Raw genomic sequence first — 20,528 nt, forward strand, 5'->3', positions numbered from 1 at the left:
CTGTCAAACTATCCAGTGGCATAAAAAGATCCATTTTTTTCCAAAGCAAATGCTGGTCTTACAACAATGAGAATAATGGCATAGCCTCATTTGCTAAGTATTCAAATTTTACTTTACGATGGTGATATCAGTAAAGTATCCATCTTGCTTTAAAAAGAGCTTTGTTCAAACGAGTGTCCTAAACATCCAATGTGTTAAAGTCCTATCTCATTGTAGCACTGACATCCACCTCATTTAATGCAATAAAATTAATTCTTTGAGTCAGAAATTTTGGAAGAGACATGCAAAGATATACATAAAGGAGAATGAATCTTCCTCCATACTAAATGGGACCAGAGAAATATTTCTTTTATTATCCCAAGAATAGACTTTAAGGTACAATTTATAGAAAGGAGTGTAGCTTTCCAATAACAAAAGATGTTAGTATATATTTATTATGTACCTACTACCTGCCAATATGGTAAGGGAAGCAATAAGATTAAATATCAAAATTTGGTCTCAAAGTATCTTGAGTGTATGGAAATACAGCTTCTACCAAGAATAAGGGTTGTATTAAAAGTTGAGTATACAGCTGTATATTTTCAAGGTATCTACATATTGCTCAGTTGCTCAGCGGTGGACGACTCTACAATCCCAATGACTATAGCCTGCCAGGCTCCTCTGTCCATGGAATTTTCCAGGCAAGAATACTAGAGTCAGTTGCCATTTCCTTCTCCAAAACGGGACACACAGAACATACCCTTAACTGTGGGTTTGAGCTGTGGGCTCTGGGAAAACAACTATAACAGACAACCTATGAATGAATGTAAGTCTCTCAGTCATGTCTGACTCTTTGCAACCCGCCAGGCTCCCCTGTCCATGAGATTCTTCAGGCAAGAACACTGGAGTGGGTAACCATGCCCTTCTCCAGAGGATTCCCAATCCAGGGTTCGCAGGTAGACTCTTTACCATCTGAGCCACCAGGGAAGCCCCAAAGCCCTGACGGGATATTAAGTCTTATTTTCTATGTGCATGCGTGCATGCGTGCTCAGTCATTTATGACCCCATGGATTGTAGCCTGCCAGGCTCCTCTGTCCAAGGAATTCTCCAGGCAAGAATACTGGATTGGGTTGCCATTTCCTCCTCCCGGGGATCTTCCCAACCAGGGACTGAACCCTGGTCTCCTGCGCTGGCAGGCAGATTCTTTACCACTGTACCACCCAGGAAGCCCACACTAAATTTCTATGAACCAAAAATAAATAAATAAATTTCTATGAACCAAATTTACCAATTTAATGAAGTTAACTTAGTGTCACATTTATATACATTTAATGAAATAGGTGATGATATAATTTTTTCCCTCTTTTTATATTTTGGGGTCAATTACTCTTGGCATTCTATCTGAAACTTTTCCATAAGTCCTTGAGAAACTCCAAAGAACCCTACAATATGCCTGATGTGCCTGATTGATTAAATAGGCCTTGGTGTGTAGACCTGACCCAAGAAACATATCAGGATAATACTGTATAAAAGAAATAAAACAAAATCTTGGTAAACTGCAGTGGTAGAGGGACTATTCATTTTCTTGAGTACTAATGTCTGAAAGCAGTTTCTCTGTCTCATGTGAGAACATGTAAGTTATGTCTGAAATGTACTAATCAGTGTGCAAATAAAGAGATACAGGAAGGATATACATATTTGTATATCAGAAATGCCAGAGCCTTCTAGGCCCATTTATGTTCTACATTATCAGAGGATTATTAATCACAATATTAACAAGCAAGCACAATTTGATAAATATTCATCTGCTTGGTAACTATTGCAAATGATTAAGTATTAAATGCTTCTGAATTTAAATGTAGACGTATGGCCTACATTGATAAAAACAGGACAAGAACATACAAAAGTAAAGGTTTCTTTAAAAAGAGAATGTGTTGGTGACCTCTGTGGTGGTACTTGATTGATTTTATGTTCCTCTTTTTAATTAACTTTGTCCTCTAATGACTATATATTGCAAAGTAAAAATATTCAAGTAGAGATGTTACTTAACAATATAAAACAAATCTAAGGACTCAGGTGTTTTCCAGAATCATCAGAGTAAGGGAGTCTGGCAAAGCAACAATATCATACATTATATGATCATTTTTAACATTAAAAACCACTTTCACAACAATTTTTTTCATTTTCTCTTTTTCTGTATGGAAAGTAGGGCAAGCATTACCCCCACAACACATCTGAGAAAACAAGTTAATCCTTATGACTGAATTAACTAAAGTTGCAAACTTGGAAGAGCTAGTAGAAATCTAGTATCCAGATTCTACTCCTGTATTTTTTTTAACAGAAATGTTTCTGTTACCATAACAAGACTGTCAAGAAAAAGTTAATTGGATATGTCAGTCTGAATTTATCAAGGCCAACTGCTATCATATTCGAATGTCTCATATCCATAAAGTGACATTTGCACCTCATGATCGTATACTGTCTTTTCACCTCACAATGCTTTTAAAGAAAGAAAAAAATAAATAACATGTAAATGTGAAATGACAGAACATTTAATGTATGTAGATTAACATTTAGTTTAGGGTACACTTCCCAAACTTGTGGAACTATGAAAGTTTCCAGTTGCTCAGTTGCAGAACTTCAGGATAATAATTTAAAGGTTTATATTTTCAGTAAGATAAATGTCATAATACAAATATCATTACTCAAGATTTGATTTCATCTCATATTTCAAAATTTTCCAATAAGTGTTAAGCCTTGGCAACTAGCATGCCAGTAGCTACTCTGTCTTCCTTATAGTGACTTTCTAATTTTTCAAGTTTTGCCAAAACCAAGCAGAAACAAGTATACTACCATGTGCCAAATGATGCAATTATTTCTAGTACCCTCTTTCCTCAGATATATCTGAAAATCAATCTGTCTCCTTTTTTTCTTCTATATGCACAATAGTGCATTGTAATGTACTCATCAGCACAATTCTATAATAAGCGAGAGACTCAGATGCCCAGCTTCCAACACAACTCTCTACACTTTCCTCTATAAACATCTTGATTTAAAACAACAAAACAAAACAAAAAACCCATTTTGCATCAAACTCTATGTTCTCAAGAATCTACGTTCTTGAAGTCCTCCTTCCATCAAGATAGAAAATTATAATATACTCTATTTTGGTGACCTTAAAAATATGAGAATACTTCCACAATAAAATATAGATGACTAATGTGTCAAAATCTACTTCATTTAACATGCATCTTTCTGAACCAAGGATATGAGGTATACTGTTGCAGAAGAGATCAGAAATTAAGAATGCAAGTTTTGGACTCAGGCAGACCTGGGTGCGAATTCCAACTGTATCATTTACCAGTTACGGACACTGACTATGTTTTTATTCTCTTTCATTCTTGGGTTTCCTATCCTTGGGGATATTAACACTGCCTCATAGAGTTTCTGCCAGGAATGCATGAAAAATTGCACAGTAAAACCTGGGTCCAATTCCTGGCGTATGGTAAATACTCAATACACTTTAAAGAGAATGGATAATGTATGCATGCATGTGCTGTGCTGTGCTGTGCTGTGGGTGTATGCTCAGTAGCCTCTGACTCTTTGCGACCCTTGGGACTGTAACCCACCAGGCTCCTCTGTCCATGGGATTTTTCAGGCAAGAAAACTGGAGTAAGTTGCCATTTCCTTCTCCAGGGGAACTTCCTAACCCAGGGATCGACCTCGTTCCTCTTGTGTCTCTGCATTGCAGGCAGATTCTCTACCCACTAAGCTATTAGGGAAGCCCATGTGTGTAGTGAAGTGAAGTGAAGTCGCTCAGTTGTGTCTGACTCTTTGCAACCCCCATGGATTTCTTTGCGACAGTTCATGGAATTCTCCAGGCCAGAATACTGGAGTGGGTAGCTGTACCCTTCTCCAGGGGATCTTCCCATCATAGGGACTGAACCCAGGTCTCCACATTGCAGGCAGATGCTTTACCATCTGAGCCACTAGGGAAGATAATGTATGCTGACAATTTAAAATAACCAACATTGAAACACTGTTGGTTTAAGAGTCTTTAGAAATGTTTGATCCATTTCAAAACTGTGTCAAACCAAATGCCTTTTAAGAAATGGCTTTCCGACATCCCGGTTTTTATTACACTTTTCAGTATTTTATTCCTTAGATTAGCACTTTTGTCACATAAACCCATTCCATTATTATTTACATTCACTAATAGTTGACAAAGGGAATGATATTAAATTGCATCATTTTCATGAGAAAAAGAATATTAGTTCATTGCCGTAAAACATCTAGCATGGTAAGATTTATAACATGACACAAAAATTCACTTTGTTAAATAAAGGGGGAAGCTACGCAAGATGAACTGCCATTTAGCTACATTTTTAAAAATTTTATTTTATAGGAACATGTTTTACTCTATTATATAAGTAAATTCAATGCACAGCAACAGTACATCTTAATCATAGTTCCAAGAGTTTTATCAACACAGAGAAGAACTTGGAGGAATGTGGTACCTTTCTTATTTATGCATGTTTCTATATGGCAAGCACTAGCACATCAGTGCCATGACTAATAATGGATTTATTGAAAATTAATCCTGACATCCATCACATCACTAAATGTATAGGTGACTCAAACTTAAAGTGGTTTTCAGCAATCCTCACATTTAAGCTATAGAGTAAGTCTATATTCAGTTCAGTTCAGTCACTCAGTCGTGTCCGACTCTTTGCAACCTCATCAATCGCAGCACGCCAGGCCTCCCTGTCCATCACCAACTCCCGGAGTTCACTCAGACTCACGTCCATCGAGTCAGTGATGCCATCCAGCCATCTCATCCTCTGTCGTCCCCTTCTCCTGCCTTCAATCTTTCCCAGCATCATGGTCTTTTCAAATGAGTCAGCTCTTCACATAAGGTGGCCAAAGTATTGGAGTTTCAGCTATATTACTCACTCCAAATTCATTAGCAAAGCTGGCTTCACCAGATACAAATTTAGCAGTGTCAACATACTTTACACTGCAATAAGCATCTGTAAAAATTATACACAGGCTCTTCTAATGTTTTAACTGTCTGTGATGTTATAATAAATGTATTTTTAGATTTTTACTTAATATCTATTTACATAAAGGGGTCTCTCCCCTCCTTTTTCTTTCCAACCATCTCTACGTTAGCCTAATTTCTCCAAGTGCTAATACACTCCCTCCAACAGGTTGAACCTTTCTGAAGAAGAAAACCAATCAGCATGGACAGTTCTGCTTGAGTATTGGTTGCCTTGGATCCTTGGAACATGAGCAATAATATAATTAACTTCAGAATAGATTAGCTTCTAACTCATAACATAAGTATATGAATAAAATGTCCTTTTCTGAAAGCCTATAATTCTTTCAATGTCATCATGTAACCAAAATATTCAGGCCATTATGATTCTATTAAATGTAACAGGGATGTAACACTTTTTTCCAGTGAAACTCTGCCAGGCAGTCAGATGGAAATTTAAAATAAAACAGTTATAAATAAGGGGAGCTTTTATTTCTCCTACAACCTTGTCAAGACTATTGCTTAATCTCAATTTCTTGAACAATTTCTACCTATATGGAGCCATTATTCTGAATAAAGTTCACAGAAAACAAAAACAATAAGAAGACCACCTTGTATTAAAAAAATCGGTCTAAAACTAGTAAAACAAATAGATTAATAAATCTGAACAATCTTACTTGTATTCTAAAGCAACAATTTCTGTCTACCTTAATGTAAATTCTTTACAAGATCACAAAGAATTAAGTTGTGAGCACTATAAATTCCTAATTCCTAAAATTTCATATAACAGCCTTAAAAATCAGGAAAGGTAGGCACTATATTAGGAGAGATGACTAGAATCAGAGTAACAGGAGTTTCTACCTATAATATGTAATCAACTCTAAATCTAAAAAGTAATAACACCAATTACCAATATTGAGAATAAGAGACAGCCCTCAATGCTACAGATCTAAGGGTGAAAAAATGTTAGGAAAGAAAGGAAAATAAAGACTATATATATCACAATTTGAGACTCCTGATGGAAGATGCAGACTTGGTAGAAATAACAAATACATTAAACTAGCTAAAGAGACTAGAAAATAAGACAAGGTTTTTACCCATACATCTTTGAGAAAGAGAGCAAGTAGGTCTTCCATGAAAAACATGGCAAGAAACAAGACATGTCACTGAAAAGGCTTAGATACTGGCCTCATAGCCTGAATCAGAGCAAAGAAAAGAAAGTCAACAAGAGTTTAGATAATTCCCAAAGAACCAAAGCCTTAAGAAAGTAACTCATGATGACATTCCAGATAGAAGGAGCATTGATATGGCACATTGCAAAGTCCATCAGAACCCTAGACCTTGGGAATTAAGGAAATTTACTGAATTTAAAAAAAGTTTGTTGAACATCTATTAAATTGAATGTAAGCTGACAAAACTGTGAGTACCCTGCTTCAAAAATTTTGTTAGAGTGACACTGTATTGACTCACTACACACACACACACATACAGGGCTTCATTAAAAATTCATCATGAACTTGGTTCAAACTTTTTCACAAAGATTCTTGAGCCCCATGAAATCAGGAGTTAGACTCTCAGGGTCCATGAGGACTCACTAGGCATTAAAAACTCATTTCTCCCAAAGTTTCAATGTGATTAAACAAGCCTGAACCACTCAAACTCCACAGCAGACCTATGAGTCATGAAAGAAAAGAATCATTGCCACTAAGCCAGACCATATGAGTTTTAGCGTTGGTCCAGTCAAGGTACCATTTTAAAAAGAAAAATGGCATGAGCTTGTTAGTTGCTCAGTTGTGTCCAACTCATCGCGACCCCAATGACTGTAGCTTGCCAGGTTCCACTGTCCATGGGATTTCCCAGGCAAGAATACTGGAGTGGGTTGCCATTTCCTTCTCCACGGGGTCATCCTGACCCAGGGCTCGAACCTGGGTCTCCTGCATTGCAAGCAGATTCTTTACTGTCTGAACCACCAGGGAATTTTATTCTATAAGAAATTTTAAACAAGTTAAAACTCAAGAAAATGGAATAGCAAAAAACTATCATGATTTCTATAAGCTCAGTAATCACTTCTCTTAAAGATAATTTCAATAGCAACTGTGTACCTCAATGACAAAGTAGTGAAGTTTCCCCTTTGCCTATTTGGCCCAAAATTTTTCTCTAATAAAAGCCTTTTTAAATAAATATACTGTATTTTTCTGTAATAAAAATTCTATTTTCCTGTGATCTTGGCAAGGATAATATATGTATAAGTGTATCATATATAGTTTTCATTTTGGTATTTGACATTTCCATACTTTGACATTTATGGAAAGAATAAGCTATATGGAAAAAAGTATTCAATCTTTGGAAAAACAAGTGTACTATTCTTAATAAATGAAATAATTCTCAAGTGGATTCAGGGCTGATCTACCTTGTTCATATCCTAGATATTTGTTCAGGGATAGCACAAATAGCTGCACAGACTGCACTGCACAATCAAGAAGGCAGTGTTAACATAAATGCAACACGAATGGTGTGCAAAGTTGAGACTACGTAAATAGCCACTGATGTCAAATGTAGTCATTTGAATAAGTCATTCTTTCTCTATCTTATAAGGAAATTAATCAAAATAAGAAACATACCCAAGCTGACCTATCTTTTGGTTGTCTAATATGTGAAAGGAGCTAGGAGTATAAAGCTGAAAACACACAGCCCTTTTCCCCAAACAGGTAGGATCTGTGAATCAGAGATAAATATCAGGACAAGAGTTTATGAGAGATATCATGAAAATGGTATTCAGCCACGTCATTACCTATGCTGGATTTTTTGTTTAACAATCTTAGAAAAGAAGACAATGTTAAAGGCACTGATTAATGGTAACGATAAAAAGAGCAGAAAAATTATTAACAAGAACAATTATATCTATATTTTCTTTCTTTTCAGATCAAAGTCATATAACTGTTTCAAATATTCACTTGAAATAATGTTTAGTGAATATTATTACTAAATTTATACAACAAGCAACAAGTAATACTTCTCTTCATGGTTTTTTTGCAATATACTTTCCCTAGAAATTACTCATTATTTCCCTCTCTAAACACACTATGTAGAAAATACTCCCTCCAGGAAGAATTGAGTTGAATAGTTTTAACTGCCCAGGGAGACGAGCTTGTCCGAGATCAAATTCAAAGTTTTGGAATCTTTTAAAAGGCTCCTGGAATCTAAGTTATCTGGCTGAGAAGAAAAACAAGTAAATGGTAGACCTTCTGCCAATCAAATTAGAAAAAAAATTCATAAAGATAGCAAAGTATCTAGAGTTAAAAATAAAACTAAGCAAAGCAATCTCACAACCAATAACCCTAAGAACATCAAAGGTTTATGTCTTTCCTTCTGAAACTAGACTCCCTCAAGCAGTAAGTGAACTTTATTAAAAAGTCTCTGACAAGTAATTCAGTAATCAATTTGCATTACGCTACAGGCAGCAAGGAAGGAGGGAGAAAAAATCATACCTTCTGCTCCCTTAAGAAAACTCTCATTTTAAAAAACATATAATAAGCTGTGAATGCTCCTAATAAATTCTTTAAATTATTAGCGAGAGTCCCTTGGACTGCAAGGAGATCCAACCAGTCCATTCTGAAGGAGATCAGCCCTGGGATGTCTTTGGAAGGAATGATGCTAAAGCTGAAACTCCAGTACTTTGGCCACCTCATGCGAAGAGTTGACTCACTGGAAAAGACTCTGATGCTGGGAGGGATTGGGGGCAAGAGGAGAAGGGGACGACAGAGGATGAGATGGCTGGATGGCATCACCGACTCGATGGACGTGAGTCTGAGTGAACTCCGGGAGTTGGTGATGGACAGGGAGGCCTGGCGTGCTGTGATTCATGGGGTCGCAAAGAGTCGGACACGACTGAGCGACTGATCTGATCTGATCTGAAAGGTTGCAAATGCCTAGTGATGGCCTTCAGTTTACTTTTTCATAAATTAATTGTCAAAATGGTTTTCAGAGTTAAGAATTTACTAGAATCATGGTGTAAAAAACATCATAGGGTAAAAACAACTAAAATGAACACAGACAATGCTGAAGAGCTCTTGGAGAAGACAAAGGGAAACTTTCCTTTTACAAATGACAAAATAGAGGCCCAGAGGAATCAAGTGGCTTCTTAATTTCACACAGATGTTTGGGGACTGTACCCGACTCTATTCCTAGTGCACAATTAAGAGCTAAGACTAAATGACTGCTTCTTGTTTAGATAAAGAAGCTAAAATTCACAAGTCAAGGTCTCACTTCAGTCATCTCTAGAGGTTTTTCTAATGATGTTTCCTTGGTCTGGTTTTGGTAGACTCAAAGTTTCTGAAATGGCACTTAGCAGAAATGATTCGTTCATATTCTGACATTTTCAGTGTCTAGCTTGAATCTTTAAAAGGCGTGGAGCCTTTGCAAATCTTTATTGCCAGCATCTTGCCTCAGAAGTCATCTCAGCTTTGGCTTGTTCAAATGCTTCCAAAATGCTGAACAGAGATGCAGAAGCCAAATCTTTATCATTAATACCATAATTACTTTTATTCCATACCAGATAGGCCTGACAGCTTTTCTCAGTGACACCATTTCCTGCCCTTAAAAGTAGAATTCAATCCTGAACACAAAACTGCATGTGGTTATTTTAAACTACTTGGAGACCCCCATATCAATAATAAATTTCATAATACCCCAATCTCCTCTGCCTCCAATCTTTCCCAGCATCAGGGTCTTTTCCAATGAGTCAGCTCTTCACATCAGGTAACCAAAGTATTGGAGCTTCAGCTTCAGCATCAGTCCTTCCAGTGAATATTCAGGGCTGATTTCCTTTAGGACTGACTGGTTTGATCTCCTTGCAGTCCAATAAAACCAATTAAATTATTTATTTGTAATTTTAAACTGAAACTGGATAGAGTACTATTTGCTGATTCAGAAGTCACTCCAAACTAAGCTCTATCCCTCAGGCATGCACATGTGGTAGAATATACATTCTTCTCCCAAAGCGACTTTTACTTTTGCTGATTTATGCTTCTCTGCTGTACCTGGTTTTCTTTTCAGTCCTGCTTCCCATTCTCATTCCAGCCAAGGTGAATTCCCTCTCTTTACCATGTACAGAACTTGTCTTTAACTTGCACGCATTATATAATAAGTCAGAGTTGCCTTTTTTTGAAATTTCCATCTTTAAAAGTATGTATCCTAATAAAGGGGTCTTGCTTTAATTCTTGTTATCCTCATCAGACTTAGGTCTTTTATTCATTTATTAATCATTAATAAGAATCTGAAATAATGCTTGAACCAAGTAAGGACTGGTGATAGGATTATAAGCAACTTAAGGTTCCTGATTCTCAGATAAGTATTAACAAATTCCATGCTTATATCCATTTCTAAGTAATCTGAGTAATTTTACCTGTCAAACACAGAAACTCAGATGAAGAGAGAACCTTCCTAGATTACTCTGATAATGAACACCATTCTCCATTTCATTCTGTCTGTGGAAGAAATAAATCATGAATAGTCATGAGACTCTTTAACTAGGTAATGATGACCCTTTTGAGTCAGAACCAAGGCCCACAATTTTCTTGAATAACCCAGTCCAAAGTTCTCCATATTTTATAATGAAGAGATGCATATAATCTGCTAGTCCTTAAAAATTTATTAATCATCAGAGAAACCAAGGAGACAGCACCATAACCACAGTGATCAAAATTAACATTGGGTCCCCCAAATATGAAGTGCTGAGAAGGGCACAGCATCATTTCTATATTGCTTTTTGTCAAAAATGCATAGCCTCAACCTATCCATAAGAAAACATCCAAGAAACTCAAACTGAGGGACATTCTCCAAAAAAACTGGCAGCATTCTTTTCAAAAGTCAAGGTTAGGAAAAAAAAAAAAAAAGACTGAGGAATAGTCCCATATTGGAGGGAACTAAGGGGACACGACAGCTAGATGCATTGTGATATTTTCATGTATTCAGTTCAGTTCAGTTCAGTTGCTCAGTCATGTCTGACTCTTTGCGACCCCATGAATCGCAGCACGCCAGGCCTCCCTGTCTTTAGCCAACTCCCAAAGTGCACCCAGACTCACATCCATCGAGTCAGTGATGCCATCCTGCCATCTCATCCTCTGTCGTCCCCTTCTCCTCCTGCCCCCAATCCCTCCCAGCATCAGAGTCTTTTCCAATGAGTCAACTCTTCGCATGAGGTGGCCAAAGTACTGGAGTTTCAGCTTTAGCATCATTCCTTCCAAAGACATCCCAGGGCTGATCTTCAGAATGGACTGGTTGGATCCCCTTGCAGTCCAAGGGACTCTCAAGAGTCTTCTCCAACACCACAGTTCAAAAGCGTCAATTCTTTGGTGCTCAGCCTTCTTCACAGTCCAACTCTCACATCCATACATGACCACAGGAAAAACCATAGCCTGGACTAGACGAACCTTTGTTGGCAAAATAATGTCTCTGCTTTTGAATATGCTGTCTAGGTTGGTCATATATACTGTTGTGATGTAGTTGTGATGAATATGAACCATCAAAGATGGGGAATAGTGGGCAACATAGGAGAAAAGTTTGTATCTCCTTTAACATAACAAGAAAAAAATACCTAGATGAGATTATTTTAGAAGTTGCCTGGAAAATTGAAAATTGAAATTAGTGAGGTGGTCATGAAAGACTCTAACTCAAAACAAGGAGTTGGGATTTTTGACAAAAACAAAACACAGTGATTAAACATCAGCAGAAGGATGCTAGTGGAGAAAGAGAACACAAAAGCAATACAACAGTATAATTAAAAAATATAAACATCCATATATTCAATAAAATTTTAAGTATTTGCTATGTATAGAGCACCATGCTAGATGCTGGAAACGACAGAAAGGTATATGTTAAAGCTGTAGGATCCAGTTTTTCAAAAATTCCCCTTTCAGGCAGTTGTGATTTCCTGAGTTTTTCTTTTGTATTTCCATTCTTTCAGCGGTTGTTCAGATTGCACCACCATCAATCTAAAATGTAATAAATACTCATCCTTACTGATTCAATATTTTCCTGCCTCTCCCTAATTTAAATTTACTATACAAACTAGCATTAGATTCATTTTGTTTTGAAATGGTCTCTGAAATCACTCTTCTATTCAAAGACCTTCAAGGATTAAACGACTATCAATTTAAAAGAAAAACCCTAAAACTGTGAACATCCTCCACACAAACCAATCCTCTACATCAGTCAAACTGGAGAATTCACTCCATCTCCTGAAATACCCCCAAATTCTTTTCAGAAAAGATAAAATTTAATATAGTTCTGGAAAAATAAAAGCAAATGTATTTTTGTGGGCAGGGTTTTCAGGAGAAAAGTCACACAGGCACAAAACAGGTTCCAGAGAGATGGAGAAGGCCACTTACATTAATGACATCATCTTTTTTCAGAAGATATATTTTTAGGCACTATTATTTCCTATCTCTTTGTCTCCTGAATTAAATCTCTAGATAAATACAGAGTACGAATCAGATAGTGGAATTTAGGACTGTTCAAGGTCAGTGCTAAAAAAGATTAGATCAGTTCTAGCAGTTTAGAATATTCATAATTCTATGAAATGCAAATTTCCTTTAACAAAGAGTCACATAGCTTCACAAATTTAGAAAAATGGGATATTATTGTCATTGAGATAAATTGTATTTAATAAGAAGTGTCCTGGTGATATCTACTATTTATCCTGAATCTTCTCATTTCATCTTTATCAAAAATGAAACCACTTCTCATTTTCTTAAGTGTTAGTCTGTCTATGCTTAGTAGAAAAAGCAACAATTCCAGCAACTAAATTAAAATATAATTTTTTTGTTCATTTGTTTATTCATTCTTCATCTCAGACTCTTTGAAACAGCTTAGTGAAGATGCCAATAATAATAAATATCAGCCAGTTCTCGAGGTATCAATCCACCTATTTTCATAGTAATAAGTACAAGAAGAAAAAATTGGGAAATTAGACCACTTACATTGACAAGAAATTTTTGGTATTTGAAAGATTTAAAATACAAAGATGGATTTTTTTTTAACCTATGAAGATATTTGTCCAATGGAATTTAACACAGGAAATGAATTTTGAAAGTGATGGAAAAAAAAAAAAAAAAAGTTCTCTACAGAGATCTATTTCACCGCTCATGTGAAGATATATAACTATGTGTGAGAGTCATTTTTGAAGTTGAAATGACTGAAACATTAGAGAGTGGATTAAAGTGCCAAATCAGCCCCAGGGCAGGGAAGTGTCAAATTTTTCTTCTTTTATGTTAGTCTTCCTAGACTAAAATTACAAGGTGGTTCCAATCTGAACCTCAGATCCTTGAATACTCAGGTCCCCAAACTCAAAAGACCCTCAGGTTTGAAATATAAGTCTTTGAGCTCTACAGTCTTCAAATAGCATGTCTGAAAAAGGTTGAAAAAGAGCTACAAGACAAAGAGGGTAGGGCCCTATTAAGGGATAAAATAGGCTTCAAACTTAAAAACAATCATATATAGGTCCATCCTTAAAATTTTAATTTGTTTTCCATTGGTTATTGTATTGAAATGAAGTTTGCCATGCCATCTGTCTTTAAAGTCTTTTAAATTAAATGTATTGATTCTTGTGGGGAAAAGAGGCTAATTCAGTATAGTCTGCTTACTATTAATCACTAATTAAAATTAATTATGAACAATGTGATCATTTTTCCTTGACCATTCTCAATCATTAATCAAAAAAATGACATGACTTTCAGTTTCTTCTTTGGTATATTGAAGTGATAGTTCTATGACTTTTGGGTAGATGTTACTGAAGTGAAGATTTTAGTCAGATTTGTAACAATAATGCCATCTAAACGCTGCATTTAACCAAGAGAGCAGTATTTTTGGAACAGCAGGCAGTATAAAAGTGCTTTGTGAATATTAACATATTCCAGCAAATTAGTTTGCACTCATTATCATAAGCAATTACTTACTGTTTAGATGCAGCTCATATTAAATTGGCAAGCAATTTGCAAGAATTAAAACATAACAGAGAGAGCTTTCTGAAAATTCAACAATATACTGAGACAAATGGTGCTACTAGGTTCACAGACCATGTACCAAACAAGGTTACCGATTAAACATATTTAGCATTAAAATAATAGTTAGTTGACTACATGGGCTTTGTAATGCAAGATAATTTTGTAACTATTGTTTGGAATGCTATCAATGCAATTATGCATATCAGAGCCTAGAAGACATTTAAAAAAAAAGGCTGAAGAGAAAGTGGGAAGCTTTTGTTTTCTGAGAAGGAACTAGCTGTCAATTTGACTAAATTTTGGTAGTTTAATAACCCATTACATTGTCTTGAGTTATTTGGGACTACTTAATCTTCCCCTTAAAGAAGTTTCTGTCATCTTGATCTTTCTCTCCAATTATATCTGTGGTGAAGACTCCTGCTGTTCACCACTATTCATTTCAATATCTTTAATAATAGCACTCGAAGCTGGGCATACAGTTAAAACTGGGCATACAGCTGTCCAGCTATAGCCTACATTTCCCATTCACCTTTGCAGCTTGATGGGGCCACGTGACTAAATTCTGGCCAATGATACTGGGGCAAAAATGATGTGTGACTCTTCCAGTTATGGGCCTGAAAGGTACCTGCACTTTACTGGTAGGTCCCTCTCTCTTTATGCTGAGTGATAACCAAAAACTGGAACTTTCCTAGTGGCTCAGATGGTAAAGAATCTGCCTGCAATACAGGAAACCTGGGTTTAATCCCTGGATCAGAAAGATCCCCTGGAGAAGGGACTGGCTACCCACTCCATTATTCTTGCCTGGAGAATCTCATGGACTGAGGAGCCTGTTGGGCTACAGTCCATGGGGGTCACAAAGAGTCAGACACCACTGAGTGACAAACACTTAACCAAAAACTGAGCCAGCTGCCTTAGAACTAGAGATGGAAGATCCTATGTGACGAGCGGGGAAAAAAGAAAGGAGAAAAAAAAATTACATTTTGCTCATACCTATGTATTATGGAGGCATGAACATTTTTACAGCAAAGGGTGTTTATAATAGACTTTAAAACAAAATGACAAAACATTTCTAAGTACTTTTTTTGTATTCATGACAGTCAAATAAATGATAGGGAAACTGTAATTATCTATATTTTAAAAATTTAAAAGAAATTGGTCTTCAGGATGTAAAGTGATTTGTCCATGGTCACATAGTAATGTGAAACTTTTCTTACCAAAACCTCTGCAAGGTTAGTAACAAACTATTACCTTTTTATGGTTAGACAAGGTTACTCACCCAGGCAGATTCAGTGGGGGTGGGGATGGGAGGGGTGGGGGGAAGGGACCATAGGTTTTCCTGAATCTACCCCATTCCCAAATTCTTTTCTCCCTGACAAAATCAGAATGGCATCTATTGTAAAACATATTCAAGAATGTGGTCTGTGACCCTGAATCAAAGTGAAAAAACAGACCAGCACTGACTTCATTTGCTTGACTATAGAGCATTCACTTTAGGAAATTTGTAATTGTGAATTCTTCCTCTGCCTCTTTGAGATGTAAAACTTCTTCCAGCTTCTTGATAGTTTTATAACGTAGGAATGTGTTTCTTAAGAGCCTAGGAGCTATCTCTTTGAAAGGTAATCATTAGGAAAGACAGAGTCCCTCCGTCCCAGTCTCTGTGGAAAGGTAGAAGCCAAACTTGGATAAGCACCAATTAGCAAACACCTTGAGCAACCTTCCTCTCCCACCTCCAGTGTCCACCAGCATTTTATCACTACTCACTCCAGCACTTAAAAAGTCTCCAGTCTTTTGTTTCAGAAGAGTTGCCTTCAATCTCTCCCCCTTTTTCAACTTTTCTGGTGCCATTCTTCTTTGATATCCATGACTCGTGATAAATTATTCACATTTATCATATTATTTATTCTGCCATCTAAGCTAGTCAGCCTCAGAAAAAGAAATAGCAACCCAGTCAAAATAAAGATAGAAAATTGTTTCTTCATCTGAATTTCACTTCCTCATTCACAGAGAAAAATATTTACTTCTCCACAGAAATTAAATAAAGTATTATCAGGGAAGGTTAGTAATAAGAAATTTGGAGAAACGTTCTTTAGAGGTATTTTTATACACTAATTCAAAATGCTAAATAATCTGAGGAACATCTATAGAGCCTGAATTGTAAGAGACTTTTATAACAAAATGGAGTTCCCTGGTGGTTTAGACAGTAAAGATTCTGCCTGCAACATGGGAGACCTGGGTTCGATCCCTGGGTCAGGAAAATCCCTGGAGAAGAGAAAGGCGACCCACTCCAGTATTCTTGCCTGAAGAACTCCTTGGACAGAGGAGCCTCGCAAGCTACAGTCCATGGAGTCACAAAGAGTCAGACACAACTAAACGACTAACACTTTCAATTCTTTTTATAACAAAGCAGTGATAATTCTATCTCCATTTCCTGAGAACAGTCACAGCAAAAAATATATAATTATCAATATAGAGCAAATTTTACTTATTTTATTTTCTATTAGTTTTATATTGTTTGTCTCTAATATTCTGTCTTGAGGATAAGACTAGTTCTCATGGTTCCTTGTATTTACCTCAGAGTCTCGAATACCACTAGATAACTTTGCAGATATATAACTACATGTGATGTGGTAAAAAAATAAAATATATCTTTATTTCCATTTGATGTTTTAGAATCAAATACCTTTGCACTACATGTATAACAAAGGATTTATTAATGGGAAGCTGGAAACAAAGAGAAGCATAATGTGTCAAAATCCGCAAGTCAGCAACTTTTCTCAGTGCCTTGAAAAACTGTAATTTAGAAAATATCTTCAAAAGGCTATAAATTGGGATTACTGAGAAAAAGGTTATTCAAAAATAATCTAGTTGATTTATTTTCTTTTTCAAATGTTAACTTTGGAATAAAAGAAAAAGTCTTGGCTTTGGGTTGATACACATTTATCATATGCTATTTTTGAATATACATTTGTATATTTCACATAATTATCTACATTTACATACTCTTCTTTTATCAACTCTAATGCGTATATACTTAAAACCAACGTAAAAAATCTGTGTAGTTTATATACACATACACACATAAAACGCCAAGTTTGCTGATCAGAGAAGGTGAACTTTTAGATAACCAATATCACACCGGGGACAGATTAATTAAAATAAAACAGCAGAACAAATGAAAAATAAAAAAAAATAACCCTTCCCTTTAAGAAGGGCCTAAAATAAACCTCTTCTGAAGTGGTTTTTGGTGCTACTCAAATTTATACTCTCTCAAAACTAAAATAAGCAGGCTCTAAATAAGAGAAATTTTCTCAAGCTGGGATTTACCTCTTTTTTTTTTTAAATGAAAACAAACACCTAGAATATCATAAAGGTGTATTTTACAGGATAGAAAAGGTGTTTCCCCCCAGCCCCCACAAGATGTTACTGGTTTTTCAAGCAGCGTGGAAATTCTTATATCAATAAGGGTCAATCATCTTTTATTCTTCTGCCATTTTAATACTTGTAACCAACACTTTTCCACATCCATTTACTGTGTTCTCATCTGTCTGGCAAATACCATTTCTCTTCCATGTACTATATAACACATTCTGAGGGGTAGATTTCCAATAGAATAGCCAATTTCCCTTTCAATCCCACTAATGACATAAAAGCCTAAAACCCACACTGTCTCACCTGTGTTTGAAATGGATTCAGAATTGGAAATGACAATTTCCACTGTAACTTCCTAAGACATTCACTAATAAGCTGATCAAATGTTTCTGTGCCCATGAAGAGGTGAGAGTCCACTGTAATAAGTGTGTAGGGAAATGCACAAAAAAGAATGTCCCTTCCACAAATAGCTTGGCTAATCACCCTGGAGGAATCAGCTATCATATTTTCACTATCTTCTGCCCATATTCTTCCAAGATAATCTTCACCATGTCAAAGAGACTCATGCCAAAGAGGATGGGGCTTACACTGAAGCAAAAAGGAAGTTATATGGAAGATTTTCACTGGGGAGATGACATGATGGAATTTGAATTTTAACAAGATGACTGGGGCTTCTAGTGGAAAATGGGATGGATGTGGGGGAGGTGAGATAAGGAGGCCTAGCAAAAGGTTATTTCACAAAAAGAAGAATAAAATATAAAGACCTTGAAAGAAATAGGCAGAAGTGAGAAGCATAAAGGAGGTTATGTTACAAGGACTTTTGATGATTGACTGGATGTCAAAAGGGCTGTCCTATGGAAGAAATCAAAGGTCACTCCCTAAGTTTCTGACCTGCAAAGGCGGTAGATACTCTGCCATTTATTCACTGAGACAGGAAGCATCAAGAGGAATATGAAAAGTGGAGAATATAATTAGCTTTATATGTTTGAATTTAGTTATCTTCTTCCATAGGGGAATATTTTATCACTCTTACAGTCCTATAACACTCTGCACACTAAAGTAGACATAGAAGACATTTTTCAGTATCCTGTTACTGGCTCAAATATGTCAATTAAAAAGTATGTTCTAATGAAAACCACTGTGTTACTTTTTTTCTTAAAACAAGCTTTACCACACAAGGCTAACCTGTATCTCTTCATCATCTTTAAAATAGTGTCCAGATGTAGCAAAGCTTAGCTTTCAACAAGACCATTCCATAGAACCCACCTGAATTGGCTATATTTGTCATCTGAACTTTTGCAGTGTTCCCTTTCTTTGAATAATTTTAAGAAAAAGAATTATGGGAAAGGTTTAACCATACTATATTGTCCCAGCATGTCTTCTGCTTGATTGCCACTTGGTTCTCTGCATATAATTGCTTGGTTAACTTCTTATGCTGAGTTGATTGGCTTCCTCTGCTCATCAAAATTTTATTAACTGTTTCCTGCGCACAGAGTACTTTAGTAAGCTAGGATGTGTTGGTTTAGCAGTTATGTCATTTAGTAAGCAATAATATACGATATTGGCTATGCTTAGGCTCAAATCCCTGCATCCACAGAGGAACTTGAGTTTTCTGCATTTTTTTTCACCTTGAAATAGTGAAAGAGGAACGGTGATGGAATCCACTACTATCAGAAAGTATGTTCTGTACCGTTAACCGTGTTGACTCTCAGTACACAAAATGTTGAAGCCTTTCCCTAAAGAACAAGTTTAGTTAGACATTCTGTATTGTAACCATAACTTTGATCTAGTACAGACCCTCTGTCTCCTAGAACATAAAGGGCATGGTTACTTCCAGTCCCTAGGATACCCTTAGGCAAATCAGAAAAAAATCAAATCTTCTTCAAAACCCTTTACTTCCAATTGCTGGGAAACTGTTACAGTATACTGACCTTGTCAGAACAAGCCATTTGCTTACTCTTTCCTAGAAAATTATCATATTAAATATGCAACTCTGTGGAGGTAACAACATAAATGAGAACACCTCCACATTTCTACGTCTTAAACAAGTGTACACAGCATCCCCGGGTTTGGTTCAAGAGGGAGATTCAGCTCATCTTGGATTCTATTGTTCAGTGGAGTACAACCATGCTCCTTAGGAGAGAGGAATGCAAGAGACAGAGAAAAGAACTATAAGTCCCAGTTAACTAATTTTTTTCACGCAGAGCAAACACCAGTAGCAAAAGAAGTTCAGCTTTTTCTTGGAAAGAAGCAATTTTGCACAGCCGAAATAAGATCAGTCACAGACCTAACTTGTGGAATTGAAATTCCTGAAAAGAAAGACAGTATCAGAGTAGTGTTAGTCCAACATATACAAAGAACTAAACCACAGCAGCTAATTCCTTATGTTGGAAGCACAGATTTCAGCCAGACAAAACTGTCACTTGTAAAAACCAGACACTGAGGATCCTCAGGAGACCAGTCTCCTCCCATTTTCCTCTATGGCTGCTCCAAGGTACATATTCAATATTGAGGCAGGTTAAATTGGGGGTCCAAGTGGGAATATGTGGTTAATGAATTTTGGACAATCTTCCTTCTTTTCAATTAAAAAAAAAAAAAAAGAAAGAAAGAAAAAGCCTCAAAAAAGATTTGATGATTACTGAGTTTTGCCAATTTCCTCCCCCCAGACTGATTTCAAGCTAGAGACAAAGATGAAGAAAATCTGACATCTAATTAAGCTATAATATTAACTCTTTCTTCTAATCTACAAAACTGCTGCTGCTGCTGCTAAGTCACTTCAGTCGTGTCCGACTCTGTGCAACCCCATAGACGGCAGCCCACCAGGCTCCCCCGTCCCTGGGATTCTCCAGGCAAGAACACTGGAGTGGGTTGCCATTTCCTTTTCCAGTGCATAAAAGTGAAAAGTCAAAGTGAAGTCGCTCAGTTGTGTCCGACTCCTAGCGACCCCATGGACTGCAGCCCACCAGGCTCCCCCGTCCCTGGGATTCTCTAGGCAAGCACACTGGAGTGGGTTGCCATTTCCTTCTCCAATCTACAAAACTATAACCATTTATATTCTAGAACTCACCCCCCTTCTGAGGCCCTGAAGGACTCAGACTCTACACAGGTATCCAGAGAAGTTACATATATATATATATATACAC

At 36.5% G+C, this 20,528-nt stretch overlaps 1 protein-coding gene across 15 annotated transcripts in view; it reads right to left on the bottom strand.

Annotated features, from left to right (window-relative positions):
• The window catches only part of NRXN1 (neurexin 1), a 1,228,156-nt gene that overhangs the window by 359,322 nt on the left and 848,306 nt on the right, over positions 1 to 20,528 (bottom strand). The window lies entirely within an intron of this gene.

Source organism: Bison bison, unplaced genomic scaffold (assembly GCF_000754665.1).
Source record: "Bison bison bison isolate TAMUID 2011002044 unplaced genomic scaffold, Bison_UMD1.0 scf7180017864370, whole genome shotgun sequence".
Lineage (NCBI taxonomy): Eukaryota > Metazoa > Chordata > Mammalia > Artiodactyla > Bovidae > Bison > Bison bison.